The following is a 17,445-nucleotide window of genomic DNA, read 5'->3' as shown; positions in this document are numbered from 1 at the left end:
AAAGATATGGCATAGGATACTTCATACTCATCAAAGGAAAAATTCGCCAAGATGGTGTTTCAGTCCTTAACATCTATGACCTGAACACAAAGGTACCCATGTCTGTAAAAGAAATATAACTAAAGCTTAAATTACACAGTGAGCCTCACTCATTGATAGAAGAAGACTTTAATACCCCACACTCAACAATGGACAGGTCATCCAGACAAAGATTAAACAGAAATACTGGGGCTAAAAGATGTTTTGAATGAAATATACTTAACATAACTACAGAACCCAAACACAAAAGAATATGCCTCCTCCTCAGCTGTTCACAGAACTATCTCCAAAACTGACCACATATTCGGGCACATAACCCCCTGCATCACATCAGATAACCATGGATTATAGCTGTATTTCAACAACCGGAGCAAATGGGCTGCCCACCCAGGTCCAGCCTGATATTGATGTAGCCTTCTCTTTGGCTTGACCCAACTGGGATTATAACTCTGCTGAAAGTAAGGAGAGGCTCCTGATCTAACACCAGGTTCTAGTGAGGGGCCCTCTGAGAAGCCTCCAGGAGACCTACAAATTTATCCAAGTTAAGTGACTTAGTTAGGGTTTTACTGCTGTGAACAGATACCATGATCAAGGCAACTCTTTTCTTCTCTTCTCTTCTCTTCTCTTCTCTTCTCTTCTCTTCTCTTCTCTTCTCTTCTCTTCTCTTCTCTTGTCTTCTCTCTTCTCCTCTCTCTTCTCTTCTCTTCTCTTCTCTTCTCTTCTCTTCTCTTCTCTTCTCTTCTCTTCTCTTCCTAATCTCCTCTCCTCGCCTCTCCTCGCCTCTCCACTTCTCTTCCCTTTTCCTTTTCCTTTTCCTTTCCCTTTCCCTTTTTCCCTTTCCCTTTTTCCCTTTCCCTTTTTCCCTTTCCCTTTCCCTTTCCCTTTCCCTTTCCCTTTCCCTTTCCCTTTCCCTTTCCCTTTCCCTTTCCCTTTCCCTTTCCCTTTCCCTTTCCCTTTCCCTTTCCCTTTCCCCTTTCCTTTCCTTTCCTTTCCTTTCCTTTCCTTTCCTTTCCTTTCCTTCTTTCTTTCTTTCTTTCTTTCTTCCTTTTCTTTCTTTTTTTTTTTTCGATTTTCGAGGCAGGTTTTCTCTGTAGAGCCCTGGCTGTCCTGGAACTCACTCTGTAGACTAGGCTGGCCTTGAACTCAGAAATCCGCCTGCCTCTGCCCAAGTGCTGGGATTAAAGGCATGTGCCACCACTGCCCGGCCAAGGCAACTCTTTTAAGGACAACATTTAATTGGAGCTGGCTTACAGGTTCAGAGTTTCAGTCCAGTATCATCAAGGTGAGAGCATGGCAGCATTCAGGCAGGCATGGTGCAGGAGGAGCTGAGAGTTCTACATCTTATCTGAAAGCCACTAGAAGAAAATTAGCTTCCAGCTAGGATGAGGGTATTAAAGCCCATGTCCACAGTGACACACCTACTCCAACAAGGCCACACCTCCTAATAGTGCCACTCCCTGGGCCAAGCATATTCAAACCAGGTGATGTAGGGGGAAAAAATGAAAGCCCTACGGAATACTTAGAGAGGGTCTTTGAGACTTACTGAAACTATACTCCTTTTGACCCAGAAGCCAGAGAAAACTGGTCAGCTATAAACATGGCTTTTTTAAAATTTTTATTTATTTTATACATATGAGTACACTGTAGCTGTTTCCAGACACATCAGAATTGGGCATCGGATCCCATTGCAGATGGTTGTGAGTCACCATGTGGCTGCTGGCATCTGAATTCAGGACCTCTAGAAGAACAGTCAGTGCTCTTAACCATTGAGCCACCTCTCCAGCCTCAAACATGGCTTTTGTTAACCAACCTGCCCCAGACATCTGATAGAAACTTCAGCACCTTAGTGGCTTTGCAGGTAAACAACTGAATTAGTAGGTATAGCTGAAAGTGTTTTTAACAATCTGGAGTCCTATGAGGACCAACAGACCAGAGGACTGGCAAAAGTGCTGCTTGCTGCCACGAGCTGAAACCATTCTGATGAAAGAGCTGAAAAACCTATCTCTCAGAAAGGGAAGAGGTAAGCCAGCTCCCACTGAAGGAAAAACCCATCCTTCATTAGAGAGGAACCAATGTGACTATTGCAAGGGAAAATTCCATTGGAAAAATGAGTGCACTAAGAATCAGAGAGAGGGTCCAAAGTTTCCAGAATTGGAAGAGCTAGATGATTGAGGGCGTCAGGACCCAACCTCCCTCCATGAGCCTTGGGTAATCCTAAAGGTGGAGGGGAAGCCCATAGACTTTCTGGTGGCCACAGGGCCATAACACTCTGTTTTAAAACAAATGCTAGGGCCATTGTCAAATCGAAAAACATGGGTACAAGGGGCAATGGGCACCAAGCCCTATATATGGACGACCTGAAGAAAGGTGGACTTGGGAGTGGGATGGGTAACTCGCTCATTTATTGTCATCCCTGGATTCCCATATTCCCTGCTGGAAAGAAATCTCCTCACCAAAATAAGAGCCCAAATTCATTTTGGCCCAGACAGACTGGAAATGCTAAGTGAGAATGGCCCCATCTATGTTCTGACCTTAGACAAAGAATATAAATTGTTCCCTCAACTAGCCCCACCTATGAGCCTTTACTCCAGAAATTTCTGGCAGAAGTCCCTGAGGTCTGGGCAGAAAGGAATCCAGTAGGATTTGCCCATCATTGGGCCTCAGTTTTAGTCCAATTAAAAGCTGGAGCTACCCTAGCCCAATCAGCCAATATCTAATGCCTAGAGAGGCCAGAACTTGGATCATCCTGCACAACGGGCTCTGGGAGACCAGGGTTCTGATTCCTTGCCATTCAGCACGGAACACTCCTCTTCTTCTGGTCAATAAGCCCCATTCCAATAACTATTGACCTGTGGAGGATTTGAGGGAGGTAAATAAGTGGGTGGAAGACATCCACCCCACAGTTCCAAACCCATACACCCTGCTGAGCAGCCTCCCTCCTAAGCACACTACGTACACTAGGCTAGACCTGAAGGATGCCTTCTTCAGCCTGACCCCGGCACCCAAAAGCCAGCCTGTTTGCCTTCAAATGGCAAAGTCTAGAGAGAGGCTCAACAAACAACTCCCTTGGACATGTCTGCCTCAAGGATTCAAGAATTCACCTACCATCTTTGGTAAGGCTCTTCATGAGGACTTGGGTGAGTGCCAGTGGGCCCACCCCTAACAACCTTATTCCAGTATGTGGATGACCTCCTAATTTTGGCCTCTGACTTGTAGACATGCCAGGAGGCCACAAGAGACCTGCTACAGGAGCTGAGTCAACTGGGCTACTGAGTGTCTGCTAAGAAGGCCCAACTTTGTCAATTTGAGGTCACCTACCTGGGGTTCATACTCAAGGGGGTCCAGTGTATGCTGTCAGATCAGATGCCTGGAAGCAAACTATTCTTAGCATTCTAGTTTTATCAACCCGAAAGGGAAGGCACGTATGGGAATTTTTGGGATCTACCAGGTTTTGTAGACTCTGGGTTACCAGGGTTCACTGAGAGGCCACCAGGGGCCAAGAAGATAAGATAGAAAGGACCCCTGAGATGGACACAGCTTTTAAGAGCTTAAGAAAAACCTTATTGGAGGCATCCGTTTTGGCCCTCCCAGACATTCACAAACCATTCCACCTGAATGTGGGTGAGAGAAAGGGGATAGCCAAGGGAGTGCTCACCCAGACTTTGAGCCCATGGAAATGACCTGTGGACTGCTTATCCAAAAACCTGGACCCAATGGTCCAGGGATGGTCAGCCTGTCTCTGAATTATAGCTGCCACCACCCTGCTGGTCAAAGATGCTGACAAAATAACCATGAGGTAGAAGCTTGTTATCCCCACCTCCAGCCCCATGCTATTGAGGGGACCCTCAAGAATCCACCTAGCTGGGCTGGTGAGATGGCTCAGTGGGTAAGAGCACCCGACTGCTCTTCCAAAGATCAGGAGTTCAAATACCAGCAACCACATGGTGGCTCACAACCATCCGTAACGAGACCTGACTCCCTCTTCTGGAGTGTCTGAGGACAGCTACAGTGTACTTACATATAATAAATAAATAAATAAATAAATAAATCAATCAATCTTAAAAAAAAAAAAAAGAATCCACCTAGCCAATGGCTTTCCAATGCCAGACTGGTATACTTCCAGGCTTTTCTTTTGAATCCCCCTTGCATAAGATATAAGCCATCAACTGCCTTCACCTGAATCACCCTGCTACCTGACCTGTCCTCAAGATGTACAGTATGACTGCTCTATCATTTTGGGGTATGTCTAGGACATCAGGCTAGGCTTGACTGGCATACCCTGGCCAGAAGCAGAATACATTTACTTCACAGATGGTTGTAGCTTCATCCAGAACAGAACCAGGTTTGTGGGGGAGGCAGTAGTGGACTTGGACTCTGTCATTTGGGTAACTAACTGCTTTGCTGCCAGAAACTTCAGCCCAGAAAGCTGAACTGATGGCTCTAAGCCAGGCTTTAAAACTGGTCAAAGGGGCCATAGCTGACATCTACACTGATGGCAGATATGCCTTTGCTATGGCTCACATACATGGGTCACATACCTAGGGAGGGGACTGTCGAGTGCTGAAGGAAAAAGCCATCAAAAATAATAAAGAAACACTTGCTCCACTATAAGTGTTATGGCTTCCTCTCAAAGCCAATAATTCATTGCCCTGGGCATCAGAAAGGGACAGCAGAAATAGCCTGAAGAAACAGGCTAGCTAATAAAGCCACAAGAGAGGCCACCCAGGTTTTTACTGCCTACATCCTGGTAGCCTTGTCACTCCCTGCACTCCCAGCCATCCCCAAATATACTGCTGAAGACAAGATCAGGCCAAGTGTAAGGGAAGTTGCAGAAGAGAAGATGGATGGTGGCTAACCTTCGAAGTCTGTCCCATCCTACCTCAGGAGCTCACCAAGCCACTCATCCATCAAACGCATCAAGCTTCACATATGGGGGTCACCAAAAACTAAAGGAATTGCTATGAGAGACAAATAACAAAATATATAACTTGGGACCCTTCATCAGTCAGGTAATCTCAAACTATCCCACTTGTCAGGCTGTGAACCCCTCAAGCCTTAATCAAGGGACCCAAGAAACCAGGATTAGAGGCCAACAGCCAGGGGTCAATTGAGAAAGAGATGCTACAGAGATAAGGCCAGAAGCATGTGGAGATCTACTAGATTTTATAGATAACTTTTCAGGATGGGTAAAAGCTTACCCTACAAAGGAGACTGCCAACATAGTGGCAAAGAGAATTCTTGAAGAAGTCATACCCAGGTATAGTCTGCCTACCCAACTTGCTTCTGACAGTAGACCAGCATTCATCTCCCAGGTAACTCAATCTTTAGCACAGATCTTAGGTGCTGTTGTGTGTAGTTTTTGCTACCCTGCTTTAAGCTCCTGGTAGACCATGCTACCGGCCCCCACCCAGAGAATGTTAGATTTGCAGATGAAAAACATAGACACAGACAAAGACACACACAGAACACACACACACACACACACACACACACACACACACACACACACACACACAGAGCTCAATTTCAACCTGCCTTATTGGCTCAATTGTTAGGATCTTCTAAGCCTTCCTCAGCTATCTCATGCCCTTCTTTTCACTCCGGGCTCAGCACCCTAAATCTCCCTTCATCTTCAGTTTCCCAGTTACCTTCTCCTTGTTCAGCCCTCTAAATCTGCCTTAAGTTTAATTATGTTTCTAATATCCCACCTGCTCCCCCAGACCCAGTCGGAGAAGGGACCCATGGCCATTCCACCAGAGACCTCACATGGCTGATGGCTCCTTTTCCCTCTGAAGCATGGCAAAGTTTTCCTCCCCTGCATCTCTTAGACAACCTGCAGGGATCTGGAAGTCCCACCTCTTTTCTTCCACCTAGCAATTGGCCCCTAGCATCTTTATTGCTTGATCAAGAACCAATTGGGGATCAGGACCTTAGCATCAGAACCACCACCTATAGGGTACCAATTGGAAATTACATTATGCATTCAGACCCCAGAGTTGAGGGCACATAGAGAGGATGAATCAAACCCTGAAGGAGGCCTTGACCAAACTAACCCTTGAAACTGGCGGTAACTGGATGTCTCTCCTACCTTATGCCTTACATGGGGCTTGGAACACCTTCTCCACTTTGGTCTTACTTCCTTTGAGATCCTGTATGGGAGCCACCCTCTCATGCTGCCTAACCTTCAGTCTGATATTCTAGCTGAATTTGATCAACACAGATCTTGTGGATCCTTAGAAGCCCTCCATAGGATCCAGAAGCAACTGTGGCCTGCCTGCCATTCACCAGGCTTATGAGTCTGCTTCTCCCCCTAGCCCCCCATTGCTTAAAACCAGGTAAAGAAATCTGGATCAAGAGACTTAATAACCACAAGACTCTGGAAGCCCACCGGAAAGGACCTCACACTGTGATCCTGACCATGCCAACAACTGCTAATGTGGACAGGATCCAGGTATGAATACACTACTTCCACAATAAGCCCACTAGGAGATAGACAACCCAGCAACTGAGGTCTCGCTGGAGGAAACTACCAGGCAACCCACCTCAAGAACAATGGATGGTCACCCCACACCCTGTTGACCTGCTGAAGCTGTGACTTAAATGCTCCTAATTCTGCTTGCTTGCAACTCACTGCCTGCTGCAACTGCTGCCAATCCCCAATGTTGCGTGAAATATTTAAAAAACAATCCATGCTACTGCCAGCATTGCACCGGCGGACAGGCCAGCCTGTTTGTTCTCAGCCCAGCAAACTCTCTGACTCAGTGCCCCAAAATCTCTCCACCCTCCACCCTGCTCACTAAGTTCCCATGGCGGGCTGTTGCCACATATGCCCCACACTTCTACATTCCCATGGCTAGCTGGGGTGCCCTGCCGCCATACCTTTCTCTGGAACCCAGTCGATGCATGAAGGAAAGCACTTCACAATCTTAGTTTAGAATCTACAGGCAGCACAATCGCTGGGCAGAAACTAGCAACCTAATTTTGTAAGCTATTTAAGTTATAAATCCTCTGGTGGCACATCCCAGTGGATCTGCCACCTAAACTAGGGGCCTCTCTCTACCTACATTTTGTCTCCATGCTCTCTCCCATCCAAAATGAAGTATCTTTTTCCTGCCTCCCTCTTCCTCTCTCCGACCTGGAAGTCCTGCTGACCCACTCAGTGATTGGTCCCTTGAAATCTTTATTCATTAAGGGAAGGGTCTGCCATACCCCACCAACCCCACAACCTCACCTGGACAATTATATATATCAAAGAAGAAAAAGTCCTCCATCAAGTCTGGGGGCTCGCCCCAGAAGAAACTTGGTTCCCTTACCTGAAAGTATAGCTAGATAACTTCTCTGGATTTACCGCCAAAGAACTTACCCTCTGGTCAGATGCTGGCTGGTTCTATGTTTGCCCTGGTCATAATCAACAAGGGCCTAAAGGTCCAGATGTGGGGGAGCTCACAATGGTTGGTTTTGAAACTCTTGGGGATGTGAATCCACTGGGCATTTATGATATACCCCACCAGTGACCAAAGTTTTGATCATGGTAAAATGGGAAAAATCAGAGGGAAAACTGAAAAAGGGAAACAGGTATATTGTTACCTCATTCATTAATGAAGGGGAAAAGGCCTGGGACTAGAAAATGGGAAAGAGTTGGGGTCTACAAGTTTATAACTGGTACTGGCCGGGGCCTGGGACCCAGGGGTTGTTCACTATCTAGCTATTGTGTTAACCTGACTCTAGCTTTCCACTGGGTCCCAACAAGGTATTAATAAAGCTAAATAAACCTTTGCACTGGCCTGTCCTCACCCCTACTCTCTCACCTCAGCGAAATCCCACATGGTTGCCCAAGTCAGAGCCCTTACAACTAATAGAAGCCACTTTCCAGGTCCTCAATTCCTTCCTCCATCTGAGGATTGGTGGTTATGCTTAAATGGTCACCCTGGTACTATTAAGGAATAGCTATCTCTAGAGACTACTCACAGATCACAGATGGTACTCAATGTAGATTAAAACAATCAGAGGTTAGCTGACCCTACAATCAATAATCAGTCAGGGTTTTGTATTGGAAAAAAGGTAGCCTCGGCCTATTCTCATCCCTATAAACCATACCATAGTCCCTGCTGTCACAGGGTGCATGCTGCCTGCAAAGGACATTTGGTGGGCTTGTGTCTTGGGGCTTACACCATGCATTTATGATGCTGTTATAAATATGACTGGGGATCTTTGTGTTCTGGTGCAACTTGTTCCTAGGGTGGATTACTACTCAGAGGAGGGCATTTTTAACCAACCGGCACCTCTATCCAATTGGTTAAAGAGAGTGGCCATTTCCACTGTGTTACTGGGGTCCCTCCTTAGCATAGGGCTGGCAAGAACTGCTGGCATAGGGGCCTCAACCCTAATACTTCAGGACAAAAACTATGAGGCCCTACAATGGCTATTGATACAGATTTGCAGGAGATGGAAAAATCCATCACAGCCCTGCAAGATTCCCTGTCCCCCTTGGCAGAAGGAGTCTTATAAAACAGAAAAGGCCTAAACTTGCTGTTCCTCCAGTAGGATGGACCCTGTGCAGCATTAGGAGAAGAACATTGTTTCTATGCTGACCACTCAGGGATGGTCAAAGAATCAATGGCCTTAGTCAGAAATAGATTACATGACAGAAAAGTAGAGTGAAAGCAGTCTCAGGGTTGGTATGAGTCCTTCTTTAGCTGGTCTCGTTGGCTGACCACCCCATCTCCACCCTGACTGGTCCTCTGATCCTACTGATACTGACCTGGACTGGTGGTCCCTATCTAATCAATGTTTTAGTTAGGTTTGTTAAGGAATGGACTTTTACTGTTCAATTGATGATTCTCCAACAACAGTACCAACCTATGGAAACATTTCAAGGATTCAAGATAGCCCATTACTCAAGGGGGAAATGAGAGGACTGAGGCAGGCTGACTCCATGACAGGCTCCATACTGGCAGTTCAGGAGACTAGGCCTAAGTTCCTGTTTCCCAGAACTGGGCAAGTTAGTTCCTGGGAAAACCATAGCCCATGGGCAACCAATCAGGAACTGTGTCACCATCTGGCCTGGGGCAAAAACAGAATGAGTCAGCAACAGTTTTCAGGACCCCCAGTGATGGTTCAAGAAAGACTCCAGTGCCTAGCCAATCCCAGAGACACCAGCACCCCTAGGGATAGAGCCCACCAATCAAGATAAAGGTCGCTTACCCCTCCCTCCCTGGAATTCCCCTAATCAGCTTTAAATTGAGCCTTCAAGCTCACCTCTGGGTCACCATTTTGACAAATCTTAGACCTCTGCATGCTGGATTTCTGCAGGATAAATGTTCCTTGCTTTTGCATACTATTTGAATCTGGGATATCATTCTTCATCAATTCACAGACCCTAATACTCCTCCATGGCTGGTGGGAATGCAAACTTGTATAGCCACTTTGGAAATCAATATGATGGTTCCTCAGAAAATTGGGACTAGATCTATCTCAAGACACAGCGCTATCCTTATACACTATACTCTTGGGCATATACCTAAAGGACATTTCACCCTGCCACAAGGCCACTTGATCAACTATATTCATAGCAGCCTTATTCATAACACCAGAAACTAGAAACAACCTAGATAACCCTCAACCAAAGAATGGCTAAAGAAAATTTGATACATTTGCACAATGAAGTATTGCTCAGCTGTTAAAAAACTGACATCATGAGATTTGCAAGTGTGGGATGGTAAAGCCATGCCAGGAAGTTTGGTAAGGTAGAGCGGTCAAGACCCGGAGACTCGGTGGGCACACACCTGAGGCTTAGGTTACTCCCAGCTCCCTGCTAGATTCCTGGCCTGGAACACTCTTCAAATAAAGCAACATGTCCTATGGTCACGTAGGCCCAAAACAGAGTTCTCCATGCTAATGAGGTACCTAGAAGCCTAGAGGGCTTAGCCAATAAGCTTCCCTTCCCAGACATTCCTCCCTACCTACAAAAGATGTTTCATCTCAGGCCTACCTGGAGAAGTGAGTATGGTACATTACCCATTTTCCACCCATAGCAACCAATGAACTGTTTAGAACCATGGACTCTCTTTCATCAAGATCCCCACGGGGAGACAGGGAAAAGGCATTGGACCACAGAGTTGCAACAACTCGATTCTCCGTAGAAGGCCTCTCTGCATCCTAGCCATAGCCGCCACAAAGCCTGCCTCCAACAAGCTAAGACAATCATCCCCATGGGACAATCTGGTGCTCCCCTTTCCCCTGGTCCTGGGCTAGACGCTGCCCCAGCACCAGCTCTCAGCTCCCTGACTCCATTCTCTGTTCTTCTATGACACCCAGCAATATCTGAATGTCCAAGAGTCTGAGAATCCCATGGCCCCAGCCTTGTCGCAGGTATGGAGACCCCTGAACCAGCTTCTGCTCTTCCCACATCTCAGACTGCGCTTTCCCACCCCTAGAGCAGTGTATCAGTGCTTATGAACAGCCTGGCACTCACAATGGATGTGATAAGCACAGTCAAACTCCCCTCATTCCACCTCCCCAAGAGATCATGCCCATTGGTGGGGCAGTCGCAGACTGACATGAACGTAAATGGATAAAACTAGAGAAAAAAAAAATCATTCTGAGTGTAGTAACCCAGACTCAAAAAGACAAATATGGTTTGTACTTATAGGAGATGTGGGGCGTGCCACCAGACCAGACAGAAGAACTGGTAAGGCTGAGTGAGCTCAGAAGCCAAGAATGTCACAGATTTGAGATCAAGAGTTGAACGGCTTTCTCCATGATTCTGCACCTACTCTGGAACAGATAACAAAGGCACCCCGCTAAGATGATCATGTGCAGTCAGTCAAGTAATATAAGACCTGGTGTCCTTCCCCATGCAAATAAAGCATCACTAACACCTCAAACTCAGCCAATAGGAACCACCTACCCCCTAAATCCCACCCCACTCAGGGTTTATATAGCCCCTATCCACATGAAATAAAGCACACACGTTATTTCACCGAGGATCATCTGAGAGTGGCTGTCTTTACTGAACTCTTGGGGAAGAGTTCTCTCTCCCAAAGCACTCACCGGTGGCTGGATCTTGGACCTGCCTGGCTGGGCAGGCTCACACCATCTCTGTCACTGTCACAGTAGCTGACAAGAGACACAGGACCTCAGCTACTTCATTGCTTCTTTTCTAAGAGCTGTAACACTCCAGGCAGTGGTCCAGCAAGAGAGCCCGGATGGCCAGAAGCCAAAGGCTGAACACCCAGAGACTTAGGATAGACCCAAACACAAGGGGGGGGGAGGGGGAGTCAATGAGATGATTAGTAATGATACTCTGCTATACTCATAAATTAGTGCCTGGCCAACTATCATTAGAGAGGGAGGCTTCACCCAGCAACTGATGGGAACAGATGCAGAGACCCACAGCCAAACATTAGGCAGAGCTCAGGAAACCCCATAGAAGAGTGGGAGGAAGAACTGTAGGTACCAGAGGGGCCAAGGACACCACAAGAACATGGCCCACTGAATCAACCAAGCAAGGTTTATGGGGGCTCACAAAGGCTGAAGTGACACTCGTGGAGCCTGTATGAATCGGAGCTCAGTTCTCTGCATATGTGTTGTGGCTGTGTAGCTTGGTGTTCTTGTGGGATTCCTAACAGTCAGACTGGGGGTGTCTCTGATTCATTTGCCTATTCTTGGAGTCATTTTCCTCCTGCTAGGTTGCCTCTTCCACTCTCAATACGAGAGTATGTGTTTCATCTTAATTGTAACTTGTTAGGTCTTGTTTGGTTCATATCTCTTGGAGGCCTGATGTTTTCTGAAAGGAGATGGAGGAAGAGTGGATCTGGTGAAAATGGGAAGTTGTTCGGAGATGCTTGGAGGGGGGGGGTGCTGTGGATGGGATACAATGTATGAGAGAAGAATTTTTTTTTTAAATACTCTGACAAAAAAACAAGAGAAGGAGAAAGGGTTTGTATTTGCTCACAGATGGACACAGGGAAGTCAAGGCAACAGTAACTTGAAGTATCAGGTCAGGGCACACTCACCATCAGGATGCAGAGTGGGTAGTACAAGCTCCTTTTCCTACACAGTCCAGGATCCCAACAGGACTCATTGCCAGCCCCCTCAACACAATCTTTGCCAACCCACACTCCACAACTGATCCTCAGTCCTGAGCTCATTGCTCCTCCATCTCCCGGCTCCTTTCAAAGATTATATATTTGTGTTCTGCGTGAGGCCAGGGGTATGAATTTTCACGTCCTCAGAAGGGTCTGGTATAGAGGAACTAAAGTCTAGGATTTAGGCTTCAGATCCATATGGCCTAGATTAAAATCTAGCCACCACCTGTGTCTAGGCATCCTCAGCCAATGCTCTCCACCGTTTCATCTTGTGTAAAATACATACAAATAAGTCTACATGTTACAAAATCGCACTGAAAGTTAACTTTGGCATTTGAGGTTTTAAAAAATCCGGCAGTTCTGCACCATACCGCTAGGTGTCACCACAGACTTGGCTAAAATACTTCCTTCTTGCTTTCCCAAGTGAGAGAGTCCTAAAAACTGAGTCCTAAAGCAGAGGGCAGCCCTGGGAAGGGCTACTCCATTTGAATATATGTCTCTAAAGGTCACTTGAGGACAAGACCTAATCTGCACACTCAAAAGTTATCTGGTAAATTCATGGGGCCAGGCTTTGGGGGAGTCCCACACCCCACCCCCACTGCACTTTGATTGGTGCTTAAAGTGCTACTTGTAGGAGACCAACGGGTCAGCACTTGCTGACTCTGGTGACTTGAATAATAACCCCTATAGGTTCATAGGGAATGGCACTATTAGGGGGAGTGACCTTACTGGAGGAGGTGTGGCTTTAGGAAGTATGTCACTAGGCAACGAGTGGGCTTTGAGGTCTCTGAAGCTCAAGCCAAGGTTCAGTGGCTCACTGTCTCTCCTGCTGCCTGTGGATCAGGATGAAGAACTTTCAGCCCCTTCTCCAGCACCTTTGTCTGCCTGCACACCACCATGCTTCCTGCCATGACAATAATGGACTAAACTTCTGAAACTGTAAGTCACCCCCAGTTAAATGTTTTCCTTTGTAACAGTTGCTATAGTCACAGTGTCCCTTCACAGCAACTGAAGGCTGATGGGGAGGACTTTGACAGGTCACTACAGAGGAGGGGACACCACCTCCAGAGGAGAGTAACAGGGTCTTCTGGCTGCAGTATGAAGGACACCTGTGATCTCTGTTGCTGTGATTAAAAAAAAAAAAAAAACAAACAAACAAACAGTAACAAAAACCTGACAGAGAGCAGCTTAGAGAGAGCCAGGTTACAGAGTGTCATAACTGGGGATGGGGTGGGAGAGAAGGTCAAGGTGCCAGGAGCTGGAAGCAGCTGGCCACACCAAGTCCACAGTCATAGGCAGGGAGAAATGAATGCATACAGGCTTGGGTGCTCACTGACCTTTCTCTGCCTATACAGTCCAGGTTCCAAAGCCAGGGAATGGTGCCACCAACTTCCAGACCAGGTCTTCCCATATTAATTAAAGCAATCAAGAGCATCTTCCACAGACATGCCTATGGGCCAACCTGCTTTAAGTAAGTCCCTCACTGAGACTTTTTCCAGGTGATTCTTGGCTACGTTGGCAAAACTAGCCATCACAAGGACTGTTTGGGGTTTCACAGGAGTCAAAACAGAGAGGCCAGTACAGGCCTGAGGGAGGGAGGGAGGGAGGGAGGGAGGGAGGGAGGGAGGGAGGGAGGGAGGGTGGGTGGTGATCAGGACCAAACTTTGGCAGTGAAGACAAAAAGGTCTAAAGGAGACAGGGATCCCCAAGGAAAAGACTAGTTTCAGAGGGGGTGCCGAGTTGAGGAAAGCAGGTGTCCTGGTTGGCTGCCAGGTGGACGGGGAGAATTTCGGAGGCCTTGGCAGGAAGTCAAGGTTGGCTTAGCCCAATTTTAGGGCAGAAAGGGTTTCTGGGTCATTCCAAATCCCAGGATCCAAATGGAGCAAGCCTGAGGGTGGAAGCAACCAGAGAAACCAAGCGGAGGTGAGAAGCCATGCCTGCCTCCAGCTCTGCAGTTCCCATAAGAAAGTTGGCCACTGGGGCTTTGGCAATGCCCACACCGCCACAGAAGTACTAGGAACACTTTCTGACCCTTGTTTTGGGATCTGTATAAGTACAGAGCTTTTCTATACCCACCCTTGTTTTGAATACTGACATGTATACCTTATATTTACTAATAAGCTTCAGACACTATAGCCGGGCAGGTTCTGAGCTATTCCAACCCGACAAAGCTGGCCTTAGACTACTTCTCAGACTGCTTTCCAGCCACATGGCCTGATACCTGCCCTTGCCTTGACAACACCTCCTTCTTCTTCGGCTTCCCAGTGACGGCCACTCCCTGGTTCCCCACCTGAGACTGGCTCCCTCTCTCTGAGCACAGAGGTACCACCTTTTCCTTTCCTGCCCAGCTGTAAGCTGCTCAGCCCTTTATTTTAAACAATCAGAAGATTCTGGGATACAATGTTTTACAACATACTGAGTCTCAATTCCTATTTCATAATAATGACAACACCAAAGTCCAGATTGCAACCAGATCTCTGGATTCAGAAATCAGTGTCTGAATACACAATGACCGAAAACATTCCCCAGCAGGGTCTTTTAAAATATGCTTTTCCTTTTTTTTTTTTTTTTTTTTTAATTTTTTATAGGACCATCGAATGTTTCCCTTGAGACCTGAGCCAAGTCTTTGCTTGGTCCCTTCCCCTCCAGACCCCCTGAACCCACTAATTTGATTGCTATCACCTCTGTTCAGTATCATCAACTCTTGAGCTAGACAATGGGATCCTGCTTTTTGCACTGGTGTGGGTCCAGCTCTTTCTAACCCGCATCCTGTATATGTCAGATTAATCTGTAGTGCTTTAGTGGTTTGTTACATTTATGCATAAAATATGTGTGTCAGAGGGGATTGGTTCTAAGGCCCAAATATGAGGATGCTGCTCAAGTCCCTCATACTATGGTGCAGCATCCACAGGCTCCCCACACACCTCCTCTACACTCCAGCTCTAGAAAACTGAGCTAAAACTGGTTTGGGACCACCCCAGGACCAGGGTACATAATTTACATATCAAAACAGACCTGGCCTCCAGGTTCTCCCAGCATCCCTCAGTCCCCTCCTGGCCCCCAACCCTGAACTTTCCAGCCCAGGGGCTGGGCTGCTCTTCCCTCAGTGGCTCCTCCCTATAGAAATCCAGACATTTTGCTCCCTCGAGCTCTCTCTTTCCCTCCGTCCCTTTCTCCTTCCCTTCTGTCTCCCACTCCCCATGGGGACTTTTCCGGCCTCGTTCCTTAGGGCCAGTGAATTCACCAGAGAGCAGCTTCCCAATAAACCTGCCTTCAAAATATTCTAATCTGGCTTGAATTGGCTCATTTCACTGGCGGCAGAGAAATAACCTATCAAAATCCTGTAAGTGCGATAACAGCTCTTCTGTTTTCAGGCAGTAATTTGAGTTGCCCCCATTCAGTGCTCAGACCGCTATTCATTTAACAAGAGCTCCCTGGCCCTCTGTTTTCTTCTGTTGTTAGATGACAGAAAACCAGGTACAGGTAAAGGACTCATAAGCAATTAAACATGAGGGTCACAGCCCAACCCGCTGTGGTCTCAACCCATCCCCGCTCAGGTGTGACACCTGGAACTGGGATCATCTTGTGCCCATGAACTGAAGGATAACAGAGTGTTGGAAGAAACCCAGGTCCTCTGAGACACCAAGCCATTCCATGTATCCGCCACTCATTTCCTTTTTTTTTTTTTTTTTGTTTTTGTTTTTTGTTGTTGTTTGTTGTTGTTTTTTGAGACAGGGTTTCTCTGTGTAGCTCTGGCTGTTCTGGAACACACTTTGTAGACTAGGCTGGCCTCAAACTCAGAAATCTGCCTGCCTCTGCCTCCTGAGTGCTGAGATTAAAGGTGTGCACCACCACGCCCGGCCACTCATTTCCTTTTTTTTTTTTTTTTTAAGATTTATTTTTTATTATTATATCTAAGTACACTGTAGCTGTCTTCAGATGCACCAGAAGAGGGCATCAGATCTCATTACAGATGGTTGTGAGCCACCATGTGGTTGCTGGGATTTGAACTCAGAACCTTCGGAAGAGCAGTCGGTGCTTTTAACCACTGAGCCATCTCGCCAGCCCCTCCTTTTTAAGGCAGTAATTTACTGTTAAGAAAGAAAGAAAGAAAGAAAGAAAGAAAGAAAGAAAGAAAGAAAGAAAGAAAGAGAGAGAGAGGCAACATGAAGAACAGGCTACAGAGCCATCTCATTCCCGAATCCAAGGTGTCCAAAGTCTCCCACGTGAGTCAGCACCAGCCAGCTCCACTCCACGGAACCCCTGCTTCATGGACCAGCCTGTGGCAGTAGGGACAAGAGAGTCTGCTGCACCCCGCTTCTGCAGTTCCTTTCCCAGCTCCTCCCTAGATCACCATTGGCCTCCTTCCTTCCTGCCTTGGATCCCCTTGGCTTCTAGACACTACCAAGACCCGTGTGCTGAGGGAGGCCCACCAGCCCTTATACAGGTCCACTCTCTCCATCCACGGTGTGCCCAGGCATTTCCGCTACTGAGTTCTCTGTCCCACTTCTGATTGTCCCCTAGCAGCCTGTCTTCGGGCCTTTCCACCCTGGCCAAGGGCTCTTCACCTCTTCTTCATCCCTACAGCCACAGCTTAGGAGTCAATGCCTGTGCCTCAGTATGTGCTTCCCGCACCCAGTTTGATATGATCTCTTCTAGCTCCCTTAGTCACTACCTGTCTGAGTCACCATGACTTTGTGTCTGGAAAGATGTTCTGGTTGCTTAACTGGCTTCCTGTCCCAAACCTCACTTTCATGTTTTCTAACCCTGAAAGTCAATGGCCTCGGAGAGACCCAGATTTCTTTTCATTGCCTCGAAGAACATAGCTTCCCATGTCTCTCAAGACAAAAATTCAAATTCATGACCAAGGTACCTGTCATATTCCTTGTTCACCTTCCACCCTTAGGGTTGTCACCTCCATGTCTGGAACAAGACCCCTCACTCACACAATGCACAAACTCAATATGCCTAAGACGGCCCCAACCCTCGCCCACTCCAGACACCAGGATTCCACTCATTTCTCCTCTCTTTACTTTGCCTCCTAGTGCCTTCCACGATGCCTAATTACAAATCATGTACTGGTGCGACTACAAGTGGTTACTGGGTGGTAGTCTCTCCACTATCCCCCGACACTCACTCTCACCCTGGTGACTGAGAAAATTGGGGTCAGGAGTAGAATTGTACCTCCTTAGCCTCTAGCACTGCGCTTGCGCACAGTATGAGGTCAGGAACGTGGCTAATAAGCTAGTAAGTGACCACACTGACTCATCTAGACATTAACAAGCCTGGGGCAAGCCATTTCCTCACCAAGGAGGAA

Source organism: Mus musculus, chromosome 2, assembly GCF_000001635.26.
Source record: "Mus musculus strain C57BL/6J chromosome 2, GRCm38.p6 C57BL/6J".
In the NCBI taxonomy this organism is placed as follows: domain Eukaryota; kingdom Metazoa; phylum Chordata; class Mammalia; order Rodentia; family Muridae; genus Mus; species Mus musculus.
This window is presented reverse-complemented; position numbering follows the sequence as displayed.